The sequence below is a fragment of the Lactuca saligna genome, chromosome 7, assembly GCF_052625555.1.
Source record: "Lactuca saligna cultivar CGN05327 chromosome 7, ASM5262555v1, whole genome shotgun sequence".
NCBI lineage: Eukaryota > Viridiplantae > Streptophyta > Magnoliopsida > Asterales > Asteraceae > Lactuca > Lactuca saligna.
The window spans coordinates 41,600,398-41,620,659 of NC_136423.1; positions in this window are offsets into that span (position 1 = coordinate 41,600,398).

The window sequence follows — 20,262 nt, forward strand, 5'->3', positions numbered from 1 at the left end:
TTGTTAATATTAGTTTTTTTTAGTATTGTAGTATTGTTAACATAAGTTTCACACTAATTTTGATCAAGTATTGATAATATTGGTTCTAAATTGATTTTGATTTCTGTTAATCTCCATAATTTCGTTAGTTCTCAAATCTGATTTTTGGGATTTTGTTAACAATGATTATTGATTCTGATTTCAGGATTTTTTTTTGTGAATATTGATATTGATTTCTAGAACCCTTCCTGCGTTTAGGACACTTGCAGTACGCCATTAGGCCTTTTTTTCTTCTTCTTCTTGATTTAGCAGTTTTAGGCGAGACTTATTGTTTTTTATAATATTTTTTTGTTGTTTTGCTAGTTTTGTTTTATAGGAAACTACGCCAGGTTATCATTTTTTGATATGGTTATTTAACTTTTCATTTTTTCATATGTGTTGTTGAAATTTATTGTTTTATTTCCGATTCCACATCAATGTTTTTTTTTCTTTAGTTTATAGAAAACTTCATCTTTATTTATTTAGTTATGTTCTCATTTGTCATTAAAAATTGTTAAAAGATATTGAATCTTATATATATATATATATATATATATATATATATATATATATATATATATATATAATCTTATTAAATATCATATTGCTTATGGAAGTATAAATTATATAGATAATATATTGATGCAATAAATGAAACTTTTTAACTCTCATTAATGATTTCTAATTTCAGGTTTTGGGTTATGATGAACAGAATGCAAATTTTACTATTATTATAGGATAATTAATGTTTTTGCTTCAAGAATTCCTTTGTAATATTTAATTTGTACTCTGTACGATTAAGTAATCTAACAAAAAGCTGTTTTAAGTAGCTGCTTTAGAAGATTATGTTATAAAATTTTCGAATTGTATTAACATAGTATAAAAATAGGGCATTGTTTTCTCTATTTGCCCGGGGCATGGAATTTCATTGGACCGGCGTGGTTATCCGGTAGTTAGAATTAGGTCGGCTTGAGACATACATGTGAAGGCTATTACACCAATCAGATTAATTAAGCAAAATGTCTATTTTTCATCTAAATAATCACCAATGTCTTCACCTCACTAGCCAACATGTGATAGTTTTTAATCTTGCCATTGAAACATTATCACATCAGTATCTCCAAACAGTCCAAATGAAAGTAGCGAACGCAGCCGAGATAGCCTCAATATTACACTTTGGAAGCAAACCTGAACATATCAAAAAGAGATTTGCTTGATGTATGAACCTAATTCCACCGGCTATTGATGATAACACGAACCCCCTAGTGATAGAATAATCCAGAAGTCTCAATCATGGAGCTGCAAAGCGCACATGAAATGGAATCGAGAAATAACCTGATTTTCTCATGATTAAATTGAGTAGGCAATCTATCAACAGGAGATCTCTAAGAAAGATTTTCACTTTACTAGGCAAGATTCTATCCCAATAAGTAGTGTCTAGATTGCGAATCAAAAATTTATCATGCAATAGTTTCATGCGCGATGCAAAAATAAAGCTTTCATTCTCATCTTCAGTTCATTTCCATCTGCTTCCCTATAAAACAAATAAGTCAGTAAGGTTCACTTGATGTTTAGGATCACCATGAGAGAAGCAATAGTTTCATGACTATTTGATATTCATATATCATTTCTATGGTTGTTTTGATACGTAATTCTTCTCATAATTGGTAATTGCTATAAAATATTTTTATTTTGTCTTATTTTTTGGTTTTTATTAAATTATACAAATAATAAATATATATTAAAACTTATGGTTATTAATTCCCTACAAAAAGAGTATTATTCATTATTGCCCCTTAAGTATTACTGTTTATAGAAACTCATTTTAATTTAAATGATTATCATTTCAATTATGCCTCATCGATTACTTGTAAAGATTGTTTAGCACTTTAGGACAAAACACACTTCGAAAGTTAACAATCGAAGATTTTATGATATTTTTTGTTACACAAGTATGTTTTCTAATAAAAAAAAATGTCATTTTTTTCATGTATAGTGTTTGTTCTGTTAACAACAAGAAATTTATAGAGTTTGCGGAAGCTTTGAGTGATTTGGAGAGGCAATTTGGGCTCAAATTGATGAAATCTTGAAGAAAATGGGCTGAAAGTTGATTAGACCCGAACTGGGCCAATGCAATAGTTGTAAGGGACCAAAACTTGAAGTAGCCCAAAACTCTATCATACTCACGCGGTCTGCGTAAGATTTCCATGCAGGGGCAAATTAGGGATTTTATTTTGAGCTTTATATTGGTAAGGTTGGTGTGCCTCTTTAGCCTTATCTTGAAGATCTGATTTAGAGACATTCTCTCTAGAGTTTTTGAGCACTTTTAAGGCCAAGAACCCTCAAGAACTTCATCATTTTCACCTCCTTGAATCTTGTAAAATGTTTGGTACAATCTTTATTAGCTTTGTTTCTTTGAGTTTAGTCATGCTTGGCTAAACAAAACTTGGTTGACTTTTGTTGAATCCTTTGAACTTTTGTTGAATGTTGAAGAATCCATGAACTTGTGTTTGAATCTTTATAAAAATGTTTTGTGTTTTAACATCTTATCACTACTTGTTTGTTTTTATTCATGAGTTTATATGTGTTTGTGGTGATTGGTTGGCTAATTTCTTGATTATGTAAAGGATCTTCAAATTAGCAAGCAACAAGTGATTTTTTTGTTAGTTTACTTCACACAATCATAAAACCATTTTCTCCAACATGGTAGTGGAAGCTTTTGACTCCTCTTGGATTTGGTGACTTTTTGGTTCTTAATGCTAGTTGACTTTCACTAATTACATGCATAATGGAAATTGTGACTTTGACTAAGGAAATTGTTATGAGCTTCTCTAACCACTTAACAACTAAGAAAAGTCTAGGTAATCTCAAGCTTCTTGGACAACTATAGACAAATTAAGGATTTTAAACAAGTATTGAACCATTGGATTCTAATGATATGTTCATCAAAAGTCAAAGTGAGGAAACTATAAGTCAACCATCTTTCCTTTATTGATTTTACATCAAACTCTTGTTTTTTATTGAAATTGTCTATTTAAATCTTAGTTTAGTTTTAGTTTATTTCAAGTATTTCAAAAGACTAAACCCCTATTTTTATTTTTATTGTTATTTAACAAGTATTTTTACAAAGAGATTTTCATTGAGTAACAAATTGAGCTAGTCTCAGTGGATTCGACCCCTTTAGCACTATACACTATTTTAGTGTAAAAGATTTAGGGTTATTAATTTTGTTGGCCTCGAAAACCACCAAATTTTTGGCACCGTTTCCGGGGACTGGTTTTGGTTTAATCAGTTTGTTTCTCTATGCCTAGATCTCATTGTGCAGGTACTCTAGTTTAAAACTCAAAAATTGAAGAAAAAAAGTATGGTTCGGGAATGAACACTCCTTGCATTGAAAATAAACTTTCTGAGCTTGCTTAGTTAGTTATGATGATTGAAATTTACCAAAGTGTGCAACCCATGCCTCTTATTTGTGATTTTTGCACCCAAAACGGACATCATTCTGACATGTGTCCATATTTACAAAGAAGATGGGAAGAAGTGCAAGAGAAGGGAAGCTACTACTAGTTAAACCATTGGAGTTATGATCAACCTTAGCATGATCAATGGTGGTACAACAACCAAGCTTGGGGATACAACCAATACCAAAGCCCATGCCAAGCTTGGAGAAGTGACCATTACCAACTAACTCCAAAATTCCAACATCCGTATCCTCCACCACCTCAATAACCTGAAACACCAAGCATTTCCTTAGAGGAGATTGTGAAGAGCATTGCCACTTCTACCCAAAATTTCCAGGAAACAATGCAAGCTAGCCTCAAAATCTTGGTGCAACAAATAACACAACTTGTTTAAACAATAAATATAATGTAAGCTCAAGACAACCTACAGTATGAAGAGAGCCTATGACATAGCACAAGTGTCATTCCTTTAAAAGATGAGAAAAGTTTTGATGATCCAAGAGTGTTATATGGAGAAGAGGAAGACGGATTAGAGGTGGAAGAGGTTATCAATAAGGAAGAAGAAATTGAGAAAGATATCAATGAAACTATAGAGGAAGTGTTGAGTGTTAACAATAGAGAGGTTGAGCCACCCACTACCATTGAGAAACTAACTCCAGTGCTAGAGCAACCACAAGATCCAGAAACGATAAATCTATTCGACCCTTCAAATGATATGTATCCCGAGAAAGTGAATGCCAAACCGCTCACCTACTCAACCACCATGTCAAAGAGGGAAGAGTCGGTCACCTTACTAAACAAGTACAAGAAAGAATATGGTTGGATGATTGCTATTACCAAAGGTCTAATTACGGTATGGTTCTCCCGTAAAAAGAAAGTCAAATACAAGAAAAGAGTCCCACTGGAGGCGTGGAAACTAAAAAATGTCGACACGGGGCAAGTTTTCAAGGTTAATGGAAATCGGTTGTAGCCTTTCTATGGAGGTTTTGAAACAAATATCCAATTCATCATCCATTTGGGCACCCCAAAATATCGAAAAAAGATTGGAGTAAGTCTCGCCAAAGACGTTAAAGAAGGGCATTTTTGGGAAGCATTGTGCTTTCGTCTTTTATAAACCAAATAAAATGATTTTGAAATTTTTTTTTTAAGTCTTCATTTTTTTTAAAAAAAATTAAGCTTCATTCTCACCTTTGCTCCAAACTTTTTTTGTGTTTTTCAAACCGGGACTTTACGAGAATCATTTTGGCCAAAAATGAGGTTTTTGGAAATTTTAAAATTTTTAAGTGTAGGAAGTTGTGCGGGTTCCACGCATCCCGCGTGAGGCTTCATGCGCCCAGTGTGCGTGTAACATCCAAAGTTTTAGGTATATTATTTTATTCATTTATTTTGAGTTTGGGAAGGAACTCGGTGAGTTGATGCTTAGACTCGCCGAGTAGGATCGGGGGTTCTTATCCGGATTGGTGACCGGACTCGGCAAGTCCACGCTGTTAAGTGAAACCCTAATTCTTGGGTTTGGGATCTATTTAAAGGCTCTTATAGCCTTTAGTTGCAGCTACCAGACCCTTGAGAGAAACCCTAAGAGAGCTAGAACGTTTGTGAGGGAGGAGAGGCCATTTTTGATCCTTGTGTTGGTGTTCTTGCAAGAAGAAGGTGACCAAGGCAAGAGGGAGCTAAAGAGGGTGCTAATCTATAGATTTCAGAGCCCATGGACTTCATATTTGAGGCATAGACTCGATCATTCTTCAGTTTTGGTGTTAATCTTTGGAGTTAGGGTTTTCTAGACCCTTTAGAGGCTTGATTGGATGAGCATTTGGTCCCTTCTCGTATTGAGGCTTTGGATCTGGATCCAAAGAGGTCTAGAGACCTTAACCTTTTGATCTTTATGATTGATATTAGGAGACATGAGCTTAGGGTGTCATATTTGAGGTTATTTCTCCAAATAGAGCCTTTGGGCCTTTGCATGAGCATCAAGATCTGAACTTTACGTAATTATCATGCTTGGGAAGGTCAGATCTATGGATTAGAGGAACAGATCTGACCTTAGCAGGTCATTTGAGTTTGAGCATGGCATGAACTCGCCGAGTCCAAGAACTGACTCGACGAGTAGGATAGTTTTCCCCATGAATCATATAGTTGGTGACTCACTAAGTTGGGGAAATGACTCGGTGAGTCAGAGGGGATTTAGAAGGCATGAGTTCATAACTGAACTCGCCGAGTCAAGAGCCTGACTCGACAAGTTGGGTCGGGTTGTCCCACAATTCACAACCAAAGATCATTTCAAGAGTGGAGGGTTGCCCCAGTGAGTCAAGTAAGGACCAGGGGTGAACAGGACATGCACGGACTCGCCGAGTCACATTTGTGCACTCGACAAGTATGGTCAAAGGTTTGAACATTGACTTCTGTTGACTTTTAGGGTTTGGTCAACAATTGGACTTGTGGACTGTTTGAAGGGTAAAATGGTCTTTTAGCCTTCATTAGAGGACATGTGAGAGTGTAGTCTAGCATGGAGAGTTGTTATTGATTGAGATGATTGTTATGTGTTTAAGCAGAGGCTAGATCAGTGTATACGCGAGCCAGGTATTACCCGAGACATCCAAGGTGAGTCTTCTCACTATACTTTACCTTGAGTGGTAATTAGAGTTATGTGATAGAGTTATTGTAGGTTATTTATGTGATGTGTTACACTGTATTATTTCTATATGATTTATGTCGTGTGTGTATCAGAGTATATCAGAGTTAGAACCAGAAGGTTCGCAGAGTTAGGACCAGAAGGTCCACGGAGTTAGGGCCCAAGGGCCAGCAGAGTTAGCCTCGAGTGGCTAGTATGTGTTATGTGTGGTATTTCGGGGAACTCGCTAAGCTTTGTGCTTACAGTGTTTTGTGTTATGTGTTTCAGGTACTAGTGAGGATAGCGGGAAGGCGCCGGTATGATCAGTACACACGCACGCGAAGTTTTATTTATATGTTATGATCTTGGGATTTTTATTTATGTTCGAATATATGAAACAATGAGTTTTATAATATTGTGAAATAAAGTGTTTTTAAATTTTGAAAATTTGTTTGAAATTTTTCGGCGTTACAATGCGGCCCATTCCTTGCCCGCACAAAAGAGTTACCTCCAACCTTGTTCAGTACATGCGGCCAGCGTGCGGGTTGCATGCGGCCCGCGTGGCTGGTTTCAACACTTATTATTTTTTTTTGAGTATCAGTTCAAGGGGCCTCCACGTGGCCATTGTGTGGCCCAGTGTGGTTCGACCCAAAATTCTTCTGAACCTTATGTGGACTAGATAGAAAAGAAAGAATGTTACACGCGGCATCTACGCGTCCCGCTCCTTGCCCGCATTCCATACAAAAACTCAATTTTTTGGAGATCTACTGGTCGGAATCCCATGATACCACCGCCATTCTCCACCATTTTTTCTCCTCTACAAACCACTTTCTGCCGCCCGACCCTCCGACTTAGGTCATTTCTGGCCTTACCTTAAGCATTGAGGACAATGCTTGTTCTTAAGCTTGGGGTAGGGCATTTCCCTTTTCTTTTAGTTTTCCATGCATTTTTTATTAGGTTGCATCACATTCTAGTTTTAAGCTAATTTGCATTCAATTTTTTTTTTTATAAAAACCCAAAAATATTTTATTTTCTTTTTTCCTCTTTTTATTTTTGCATAACATTTAACTTAGGGTATTAACATTCATGCATTTTTGTTGTCTGTTCATTCTCACTTCATTGGATACCTTGGAACATGTTCATACTTATTGTATCATTATTGGTCTAGGATCTTATTACTATCTCAACCATCGAACCGGGACCACTAGCTATAGTTTGGGATTTCATACTTTGGATCAGATGTTGGAAGTTTAAACGGGTAAGTGATTATGGCCAGGTACATTTCCTGAAGAATTATGCATACAATACTAACATCTGTAGGATATACTATAGCAATGGATTTTCTTAGACTTGCGATCACTACCGCCGAGAGGATCACATTTGATCATGTTTAAATTGTTAGGATGAAGCACTGGTGCTTGTCCCCGAGTAGAATCCATATCCGGTCTCTTTACATCACCATATTTTTTTTGCGATTTTCTTAGGATTTCATAGAGTCTTTTAGTCCATATTTGGACATTTTCATCATTTTTGAAAAATCGAAAGTTTGAAAAGCAGCTTAAATCTTTACGTTCCACATATGGTCATTTTCACATTCAGACCATTCAGATTATATTATTACCTCCCTCGGTTCCACTTACATACTTTTGGGAACCATATTAAAAAAAAATCATTGGTAAAAATCAAAAACTCAATATTTTAAGGGCATTACCTTCAAGTTTACTAGTATTTGTGTTAAAAATTAAAAAAAGAAACTTAAGAAAATTCCAAGCGGCGATTATCTTATATTGGTGACCGGTTCAATTATTGAACAAACTTTCCTACATTTTGGTCACCCGATGTTTGATATTCATTTATTTAGTTATGTTTTATTGTATATAAATCGAGTTGTTTTTCGCAAGTTGGTGATGTTAGGGACACTGTTGAGTCGGATACTACGGGAGGTTTGGGCCAACACTAAGTGAACTGATTCCTACAACGGTGCCCAAGCGATGAAACCCAATCACATTTGAGATTGGCCAACAGATGTGAGATCACACAACATATGTGATAAGAGTGTACACTTAAAGAAGAGCTCCACACGAGCCCATCCAACTGCTTTCTCCCTACTACAGATGTTCTTCTTTGTATGCATGTTCCATTGGGGCTGCGACTGATCACCCTTCTTACTCACCTGAAGGAGTTGTCCTAGCTATAGTTTATGGTCTCATTGTCATCGGATGAAAAATTAATGAGATAATTGCAAGATCAATTTTGACCATGTTGACTAAAGGTGATTAGGTTCCATGGTTCTATCCATTCTTTTTATTTTTCTTACAATAGTTCACCCCGAGTTCATTTTAGTCTTGTCTTACATGAGGGCAAGTAAGGTTTAAGCTTGGGGTGATTTGATAGCTTCATTTTATTTACTTATTTTTATAGGTTATTTTAGCATATTTCATTTTCATTTTAGTTAATTTCCATGCATATCTTCCTTTTTGTTATTTTATGACCATTTCGGGTACATTCTAGTTTCTTGAGCATTACTGCAATTTTTTTTGGAGACTAACCGAGCGGGATTTTTGGGAGGCGATTGGACTAGAACGGTAATGGGGATTTCGCACTTGATGGCTACGGAGGTGATTCATTAAGTGGGCTTGCAAATTGCTTGAAAGGCTTGAAAGATTTGAACTTTAACTTACAAAGCATGGGAGAATTTTCAAGTGTGCGAAGATCGATGATCGGGAGTTTGCGGAAGCTTTGAGTGATTTGGAGAGGCAATTTGGGCTCAAATTGATAAAATCTTAAAGAAAATGGGTTGAAAGTTGATTAGACGCGAACTGGGCCAATGAAATAGTTGTAGGGGCCCAAAACTTGAATTAGCCCAAAACTCGGTGATACTCACACGGTCAGCGTAAGATTTCCATGCGGCCCACGTGGATTCTTGAAGGGGTAAATTCGGGATTTTATTTGGAGCTTTATATTGGTAAGGTTGGTGTGCCTCTTTACCATTATCTTGAAGATCCGATTTGGAGACATTGTCTCTTGAGTTTTTGAGCACCTTGAAGTCCAAGAACCCTCAAGAACTTCATCATTTTCACCTCCTTGAATCTTGTAAAATGTTTGGTACAATCTTTACTAGCTTTGTTTCTTTGAGTTTAGCAATGCTTGGCTAAACAAAATTTGGTTGACTTCTGTTGAATCCTTTGAACCTTTGTTGAATGTTGAAGAATCCATGAACTTGTGTTTGAATCTTTATAAAAATGTTTTGTGTTTTAACATCTTATCACTACTTGTATGTTTTTATTCATGAGTGTAAATGTGCTTGTGGTGAATAGTTGGCTAATTTCTTGATTAAGTAAATGATCTTCGAATTAGCAAGCAACAAGTGATTTTTGTGTTAGTTTTACTTCACACAATCATAAAAAACATTTTCTCCAACATGGTAGTGGAAGCTTTTGACTCCTCTTGGATTTGGTGACTTTTTGGTTCTTAATGTTGGTTAACTTTGAAGGGTTTTGGTCATAAGACATCCTATGTGCTCATACAAACCCTAATGCTTGGATCTAGGTTTCTCTATTGTACATGCTTTGAATCCAAGACTATAAACCCTAATTCTAGCATACATATAATCATATTAACACGAGAATAAGTTTATAGTGTTACCTTGATTGTTATGTAGCAATAACAATCCCAAATCTCCTTGTATTGACTTTGGAATGCTTAGAGTCACAAGTGTCACTCCTCTAATGGTTCACAAACACCATAAGCAAGAGGATGAAGAGAAGAGAGGATGGAGGCTTCCAAAAACGTGTGTAAACCCTTACCAGAACATTAGCCACGTTTTTGAGCCTTAAGGGGTCTTTATATAGTTGGGCTATTAGGGTTATCTAACAAGGAAACCCTAATTTGGATGCTTAAGCCCTAAGTAACCCATAGACTCCTTTTAATCAAGCCCTTGGACGATTTCCTTATGGGCTTCCCCATAGAATTCGTCCAACCCTTGATACAAGGCAATCCATGGCCCAAATTGCAATTATCCTATAATTACAATTCCAGTCCCTTAAGTTTAATTAATCTCTTTTAGTCACAAAACTAATTACCAATTAATTATTGACTAATATTAATTAAACAATATGATTTCTCCTTTAATATATTATTCCCATAATATATTAATAAATCATATTTAATCCTTACTCTCCATAATTCATCCTATCAAGTTGCTTTGGTGAAGGCAACCCAAAAGGACCATGCACCATCGGGTCAAGTACATACCAAAATAGTTATGGACTTAGACACTAATCCAACAGTCTCCCACTTGGATAAGTCTAACAACTATTCTGCGTATGACTTCAGATCCTGATCTGCAATCGTAGCTTTCCAAAGCCGCTGTCAACTCTGATCGTATCAGATACGCGTGTCCTTAGATAAGGGATCATATATTCCTCCATTCTAGATATCGTATGAGATATGATTTCAAATCATTCTCTTTGTACTATATCTCGATTTCTGATTTATGACGACAGACTAATTGAACAAATCAAATTAGCCCTAGCCCGGCCGAGCATTTACGTATGTCATCACTAAACCATCGAGGGGCCCAAAGATATCGCTTTTATTCTTTGAATAAAAGGAACGGATAAACTTTGATACAATGCTTGCTTGCACTCACTAACCAAATCACACACAACAATATGTTTTATAACACCAAGTTACTGGTGCGTTTACATATTATCAATGTGCAACCGATTAGCAAGATACAACTCACACATCTCGGTTTGAAGAATATAAGATGTTATCGTCTCACTAATCACTCGAGATAGTGATCCAAGTGAGCGTGGGTTTAATCCAATGCTCAAATCATATTCATAAGCACTCATGAACGTTGCAGCAAACATTTGCTCATGTCTAATACTTTTCTAGACAATCCACACACCAATTCATGACAGTCTTCATTCATATCTACTTCCAACATATGAACGACTGTGGCCCGTTTGAATAATTCGATTATTCTTAATAAACTCAATTATTCTGGAAGTCAAAACATGCAAGGTGAAACACAAGAATAATACTAATCCCATATGGCCTCGAACTTTTGAGTATAAACAAAACACGTTTTATTTATCACCATATCGATTACTCATTATTTGTCGTTTCGGGTAATCAACTTTTTACTTGAATTATTACACTTGTCCCATGCTCCTAGCATGCACACAATGTTTACCTATGGTTCTTACTTTTAGGAAATAGACAAATTTAACACATTTCCAATCATTCTCATTTTACAACTCCAAATCCATTTTCTTAAGTGTAAGAATATCAAATTCTTGTTACTTATAGAATATACCAGATTCTAACACTTTATGCAACGATCCTTTTGTAATGTCACTGCACCAAAGTCTCAAAGACTATTGCCAATGATATTACAAAGTCCTCTATCGGAGATTGTTACAAGACAATTCCTTAGATATGATGTCTCTCACTCAAAGTACATTCCTTTGAACATCCTTTTGCATAAAGGTTTCTAATCTAGTCATAGATTTTCAATATTTACTTCCCAATATGGACACGCTTCCATATTTTCCATATGACAACTAATTTCTTAATAGAATCTTATCTATTCGTAATGATGTCGATATTGTCCATCCAATATGGAAACATTTCCATAATTTCCAATACTATACTTCCAACTACTCACAAGCGACCAATCCTCGTCGAACTTTGGATTGTCCTTTGATAGCTGTTTAATTATTTTAGTCAAAACCAATTCTAGTCCCTTTTCCCTCTAAATGCACTAGACATTTGGAAAATTTTAGAATGGTCAAACATTAAAGCATTTGCAATCGATCCTATACCCGAAGCGTATGGGACACAACGCACAATGTTTTATTTTCTATGTTCTCAAAATTCGAATTGTGAAGAGGAATGCCGTAATCATAATCGAAATTTTAAGAACACACTATGTACCTTTGACTAAATTTATTAACATTCCACAACCTAATCCTTTAGATTTGAAATGAAGCATAATATTCTCTCCCTTAATTATAGCAAAACAACTATACAACCCTTACGACTTTGCAAGGCATAACTCTTGTTTTTATATAATTAATATTGCCAACTTGCAAAACTTTCCATAATAATCATACAATCATAACTTTTATGCTCCCACTATCATGATGATTATTATAAAACATAACACTTATGCTCCCACTAGCTTCGACATGTATTCATAAACATCTTAACTTTCAGAAAAACAATACTTATTGAATTTCTTAAGTTCATGTTTCTAATACTTATTGCTTTGATAATATTTTATCAAGGCTTCTTGAACTTATACACTTTTGCCTTAGATAGTTCATATGTGTGTCTTAACAATTAAGACTAATTGCCAAACCTCACAATTCAAATTATGGAAAGGGATGCCGTAACCATGATCGAATTCGAGAATGCAATTTTACAATCACTATCTTTTAAAATCTTTCTTAGTGAAAGCATTTTCTCACAATCATTTTCATGAAGGAGGAAATCTTATGACACTTAGATTTAAACAGTGTATGTGTTCCTATCCATGTGAATTTGTTAAAAAACAAAGTTTACGACAAATTCAAATTCATATGGACCGAACTTTCTTAATCTTGATTTCTTTCCTTATGGTAGCACAGCTGCCCACCACGTCTTCCAAGTAGTTAAGCATCTCACCTTTTTCCTATCAATGTACCTTTCATTGATCAAGGTCCTTGCCTTTTATGCATTCAAATGAGAACTCCTAGGACTCACATGCATAATTAACTCGATTGGATTGGCACAGAAACAAAATAATGTCTTCACGATAGGTTGTAAACCTCAACTCGTGTGCTAGTGATGATCGATAAGGTTTATTTGATTTGTTCTTGAAACCTTTCAAGACCATTAAGACTCCCACTGACTCCTTGACATATACGATTCTCTTATCAAAACATTTCTTGACAAACAAATATTCAAGAGTTAGTGTAGCTTTTATCAAAACACTTCATAAATTGGTCCAAGTTGGTCTTTATCTTATTCAAGACATCACAACTTTCCACATTTGATGAATGTTATAAACCTTTAATACTTTTCACTCATTGTCACAATCTTAACTTTAAGACTTGTTATTGGAACGAAGTATGATAGACTTCTTGATTTAACCATTTCTTCAATCCTTGATTCCTCTTCTTAAACATACAATTGTACTAAGACTCACTTAGAGGATCAATTGAGATATGGTTCTTAATCATTAAGACCTATCATAAAGCATAAAAGGTACTCTCCCTTCTTCTTAGAATGGAGAAACTTTTATCTTTCTGTCTACTTGACTCTTCTTATTCGTTCTGCTATTGATTTAAACATTTTCAATCAATTCAGAATTACACTTAATCTTATAAGCATAATCATATTTACTAAACCTTTAGTAAATCATGACGAATATCTTTGTTACTCTTACGGTGAACTTGATCAACACACAACTTTGTGTACTCGATCTCCTAGTCCTTCACTTGACACTTTGTCAATGAATTAGTCTAATTTCCAAATATGTAATTTCTCATTCATTGTGCATCCACGTTTCATGATTCCAAGTTTCTATCCAATTGAAACTTGGGCGATGAGAAACTCTCCCTATTTGGTAAATTCTTGACATTTCCACAAACAACATAACTAAGAATCATATCCATTCGTTGTAGAAATATGCAAACATCAATTTTCATAACAATTTCATTGCAAGGATGTAAACAAATAAATAAGTTAAACAAAATTTGTTTTATTTATAAAAGCAGTGGAAAAACATTTGTCCTTACAATGCAAAATCTATTGAAAACTATGTAAAAGGAAAATTTCTAACAACTCTATCATAACTATCTAAGCTCAAAATCCAATCTTCAAGTCCATGCGATCAAGATCCATCTCTTGTGATTAAATTCATCTTGCTCTCTCATCAAGCTTCCTTTCTTTTCACCGATCCTTCAAAACATTCAAATGCAATCTTATCACATCATGTATTAAGAATCAATGAACAGGAACTTAATGGAGTTAGATAGTGGATTCTTACCTAAAGCGTAGTCATACTTTTGACTCTCCCATCTCTTAGATCTCTTAGGTAAATAGGGCAACTTCGTCTCCAATGCCCTTCTCTATTGGCAATAAAAGCAAATTGACTCTTTTGGAACAACACATGGAACTACTTCAGACATCGCCTTTCTCTTATGATCAAACTTTTCGATCATTGCATGTCTTTCATTGCCATTGTCTATATCCATAGAGGTCTTGAAGGCAGATTCACCAATCAACTTTGCTTTTCTATTGCGCCAAACCATTATTGATTCAGCAGCAATAAGCATGTAGGTGAGATCTATAAGTGTCACGTCGTGGTTCATCATATAGTACTCTCTTACGAACTCAATATACGAGTTAGGAAGTGACTGAAGAACCCAATCAACAGCCATCGCTTCACCGACAACGGATCCCATCATTCTTAATCTATCAATGTGTGACTTCATCCCTAAGACGTGTGCACACACGGAATTTCCCTTTTTACGTTTACTTGCCAAAAGGGCTTGAGTGATATTGAACCTTTCAATTTTACAATCTTGTGGGTTAGGGAGAATAATTGGAGGAGGAGGAGGAAGTGAAGCATGATTTCTTGTTCCTCGATCGAATCGTGGAATATCATCTTCATGTGGAATACTTGTTCCACGGGATTTGAGAAATCCATAGTTATCGAACTTTGACATCGGGAGAAAAACGAATTCAAGTTAGTTGATTGATTGAGTCCTTGGTAAATCACCCAAATGAAATTCCAAGGCTAGGACCCAACACAATATTCTACAACTCGGGAGAGGGATGCCGTAACCCAAATTGAAGAACATTTGAAGGTAAGTGAATGACGATTCACTAGTTTCCACCATGAAAAACGAAAAAGAAGTTTAAGTTTTAAATCTATGAAAACTCCTAGATCCTTTGAGATTCATTGAACATTTCAATGGCATGTTTAAATCTTGATATGCCCCTCTTATTTGTGACTGGGATGCCGAAGATCACAAAGCGGGTGTGAATAACGATGCAAACTACATGGTGCCCTCACATGTTAAAATCACCTATTCGATGTGCTGGTAAACCACACACGCTCCACCGAACTATGACAAACATTGAGTCACCCTTTGCTACCTTTGCTTAGAACCATTTAGTGTGCCGGTAAACCACACACACTCCACTAACGTCTTCGCAAGGGCACAAAGTGTAATTTCATGGAATTGCATCAATTCACTTTTGCCTAAGTAACTAAGATTGAGAATTTGAAAAACATTTAGTTACTTTGTATTTCATTATACTTATAATGGAAGGTTTCGTCCTATCCTACCCATTCGGCTAACGACCCTCCACTAGTCAAGAGTGCGGTGGGTAAGAGTGGATACCCATTCAATTGCCATTTCATAGGCAATTTCCTTAAACACCCCTTATAGACCAGCTTCGTGAATGAGGCCTACTAACGGTAAGACTGACTTTTACTCATACATATATATAATGTTAGACTTTTAATATTATATATAGTATAGGGTGTATTTTATACTTTTAAAATACTATGTGGTTAACTTTAATAATTAAACTTTTAATTCAATTAAATTGTTAACCTATATTTTTATGGATTTATTAAACCTCTTTTAATTATACTCCTTAATTAATTAATAAAACCATAAGGGTGTGATTTGAACTTTTCAAAACATTACTAGGGTTTCAGAATTTAACATTCCTAATTAAACTTTTAATCAACTTTTAAATTCAAAACTTGAGGGCAAGTTTTGAAACATTTCAAAACATTAGGGTTTTAACTATTTAAATTTCAAAACTTCAAAACTTTTGGGTTCAAATTTAAACTATAAAACCTAAAGGGGAAAATATGAAACTTTTCATAACTACAAGGATCAAATAACAAATAATTTTAAATTAACATTTAATCACATAATTATCCATATTTGATTTGTTTAATGATTTCTTGCAAAACAATTTATCAATTTACTCAAAATAATTAATCAATTATCTTATAAGGAAACAATTATCTTGTTAATTGATAATTATCTTTAATTAGATCAAGAATATAGTCATATATATATCATGAAATCGGATTTATATTGATCTAACATGATAAGGTAACTATCCATATGCAAAAACAGCAAGAAATCCCGAGATAAGCATTATCTGACGAGTTGACTCGTCGAGTCAGGCATGGACTCGTCGAGTCTGCATGGACTCGGCGAGTTCAGCCATGGACTCGGCGAGTCCAGCCTCCACAATCCAAAAAATCGAATTTTTCAATTATACAATGCATCAATACAATTGAAACCAAGCTAGGCTCTGATACCACTAAAGGGTTTTGGTCATAAGACATCCTATGTGCTCATACAAACCCTAATGCTTGTATCTAGGTTTCTCTATTGTACATGCTTTGAATCCAAGACTATAAACCCTAATTCTAGCATACATATAATCATATTAACACGAGAATAAGTTTATAGTGTTACCTTGATTGTTATGTAGCAATAACAATCCCAAATCTCATTGTATTGACTTTGGAATGCTTAGAGTCACAAGTGTCACTCCTCTAATGGTTCACAAACACCATAAGCAAGAGGATGAAGAGAAGAGAGGATGGAGGCTTCCAAAAACGTGTGTAAACCCTTACCAGAACATTAGCCACGTTTTTTAGCCTTAAGGGGTCTTTATATAGTTGGGCTATTAGGGTTATCTAACAAGGAAACCCTAATTTGGATGCTTAAGCCCTAAGCAACCCATAGACTCCTTTTAATCAAGCCCTTGAACGATTTCCTTATGGGCTTCCCCATAGAATTCGTCCAACCCTTGATACAAGGCAATCCATGGCCCAAATTGCAATTATCCTATAATTACAATTCCAGTCCCTTAAGTTTAATTAATCTCTTTTAGTCACAAAACTAATTACCAATTAATTATTGACTAATATTAATTAAACAATATGATTTCTCCTTTAATATATTATTCCCATAATATATTAATAAATCATATTTAATCCTTACTCTCCATAATTCATCCTATCAAGTTGCTTTGGTGAAGGCAACCCAAAAGGACCATGCACCATCGGGTCAAGTACATACCAAAATAGTTATGGACTTAGACACTAATCCAACAAACTTTCACTAAGTATATGCTTAATGGAAATTGAGACTTAGACAAAGGAAATTGTTATGAGCTTCTCTAACCATTTTAACAACTAAGAAAAGTCTAGGTAATCTCAAGCTTCTTGGATTACTATAGCCAAATTAAGGAATTTAAACAAGTGTTGCACCACTGGATTCTAATGATATGTGCATCAAAAGTCAAGGTGAGGAAACTTTTAGTCAACCAGCTTTTCCTTATTGATTTTACATCAAACTCTTGTTTTTTTTTATTTATTGAAATTATCTATTTAAATCTTAGTTTAGTTTTAGTTTATTTCAAGTATTTCAAAAGACGAACCCCCAAATTTTATATTTATTGTTATTTAACAAGTATTTTTACAAAGAGATTTTCATTGAGTAACCAATTGATCCAATCTCCGTGGATTCGACCCATTTACCACTATACACTATTTTAGTGTAAAATATTTAGGGTGATTAATTTTGTTGGCCTCGACAACCACTGTGACATCCCCATTTTCACGGCCAGAAAAGACCGATTTTGTTTATGCTTTATAAAAATCAGAGTACTTCTTTTAATAAAAATGTTGCGGAATTTGTTCCCAGAAAAATATGATAAATACGTTATTAAAACATTTTCAAAGAAACGTATTTTATTCATTTCAAAACGTTTGGGATGTCATCGTTAATACAGAAACATAAGCATAAACAGAACTTACATTTATTTACACTAGTGATCTACATCTCTTTAAATCTCTCAGTGTAATGTGACTTCATATCAACACCTCTGATATAAATAAAATGAGTGGGTCAGGTTGGGAAACATGGTGAGTACATAGGGTTTTCAACCCACAATAATATAATTAGTATGTTTAAACAATCAAACAATCAACCCAATTACCCATCACCATTATCTTCATTACTCTTAAGGATTTATCCTAAGAGTCATCTATCCTGCATTCATTTGTTCCGAAGTCCCTTACTTCCAGGTTTATAGGACTGGCACTAAATCCATAGCTGCCAATGTTCGTTCATAAAGCACTATTCCATAGCTGCTATAGTCTATTCATCGGGTACTAAATCCATAGCTACCAATGTTTATCTAATAGGTACTAAGTCCGTAGCTACCAATTCCTAACAGGTACTAAGTCCATAGCTACCAGTGTTTGTCCAATAGGCACTAAGTTCATAGCTGCCGATGTTTATTAGGCACTAAGTCTATAGCTGCCAATGTTTACTCACATCATCTTTTATCTCTCATCATTCATCTACCCATGACATACCCAACATATTCGTATATATAAAATACGTATACAGTTTAAATCATTTAAAACATGTATAAAACGTTCATCCAGCATAGACAGCAAGTACTCAGATAATATATACACATAGCACGTAATTTATATAAAATACTTCATATCCATGTGTAAGACGAAAGTAACTATGCACTCACCTGAAAGCTGGTGACTCAGCACTCAGACAGCGCTTCGATACTCTCAAAATAATTTTCCTTTGATAAACCTAGTATCAATACCACTAGGGTTTAGTCTAACAAAAACCGTAACAAATTAATAGTTTAGCTATTATTATTATTATTATTATTATTATTATTATTATTATTATTATTATTATTATTATATAAGCGTTAAATAAAACTCAATATAACTCATAATAATAGCCCAAATAATTATTTTAAGGTCCTAATAACATTACTATATCGAAACATAAGCTATGCTAAAGATATGGTAGGCGTAGCTCACTTACAACGGGTTTTCTCGAAAATCGGGCTTCGCTGGAGCAGCGTTTCCGAGCCGAAATACCCTTTTTCTCGGGACTCTGGGACCCTAGGGGCTTCCTTTGGATGCTAGGGGGTTTACCTAGGCTTTAGGGGGGGTTTAGGGGCTAAAGAGAGAGTCTAGAGAGAGAAATAATAGTTCGGGAAGGTGTGAAGAATGAGGGATCCCGAAACCTCTATTTATAGGATGAATTCCTGATGTACTCGCCAAGTAGGAGGACCTACTCGCCGATTTGGGGCATGTGGCAGCCTTCTGGTGGTGCCACGTGTCCAATTTTGGTGGTGCCACGTCACCCCCTATAGCGTATCAGCCTTCAAACTTAGAAAAATCATAACTCTCGCATACGAGACCCGTTTTCAATGTTCTTTTTTAAAACACGTAGGTAAAATCAAGATCTACAACTTTCATTTAGACTCCATCGGCTAATTCTCGACCAATCTCAAATTTAACAGTAGGAGGCGTTTAGACTGTTAAATGACCGCGAAGAATTCGTAACTCCTTCATACGGACTCCGTTTTTGTCTGTCTTTTTACTGGTAAGTTCCTATTAATGAGATCTTCAACTCTCATTTAGGTCACGTAAGCCAAATACCGCTCGAACTGAAATTCGAGTTTCGGGCCGTGCACTGCTAAGCCGAATCTTAGAAAAATCATAACTTCCTCATACGAAGTCAGATTTGGGCGTTCTTTTTATCGAAACTCTTAGTTTAACATATTCTACGACTTTCATTTAGATTGCTAAGGCTAAATCTCGCTCTAACGCAAATTCACTATTTACGCTTCCCGGTGCCGTGCTAGTTTTGCCGTAAAACTTCGACAGGCCATAACTTCTTCGTTATAACTCGGATTTCGGCGTTCTTTATATGTACGGAAACCTTGAGACATATTCTACAACTTGGTAATACTATTTATTATAAATAATCTTTTTCCGAAAAGTCATTTTCGACACTTATTGTCTCTAAATTGACTAGCCCGGATCTACGGGCGTTACAACCACCATTGACTTTATTGGAAACTGTCCAGTTAAGTTTTGGAGTTTCGTAAATGGTTTTGAAAAAGATTATTTCAGGTTCAAACCGAATTTCAGTTGAAAAACCGTTATGAAATTGGGTATATTCAGTTAAATTGGTCCGAGTTTGTTCAAATTGGACCAATAAAGGAAGCATTTTCCTTTCAACACATACATTTGAAACTCCAATAATTTTTCAAATTGTTTCTAATGATATTATAAATAAGTTA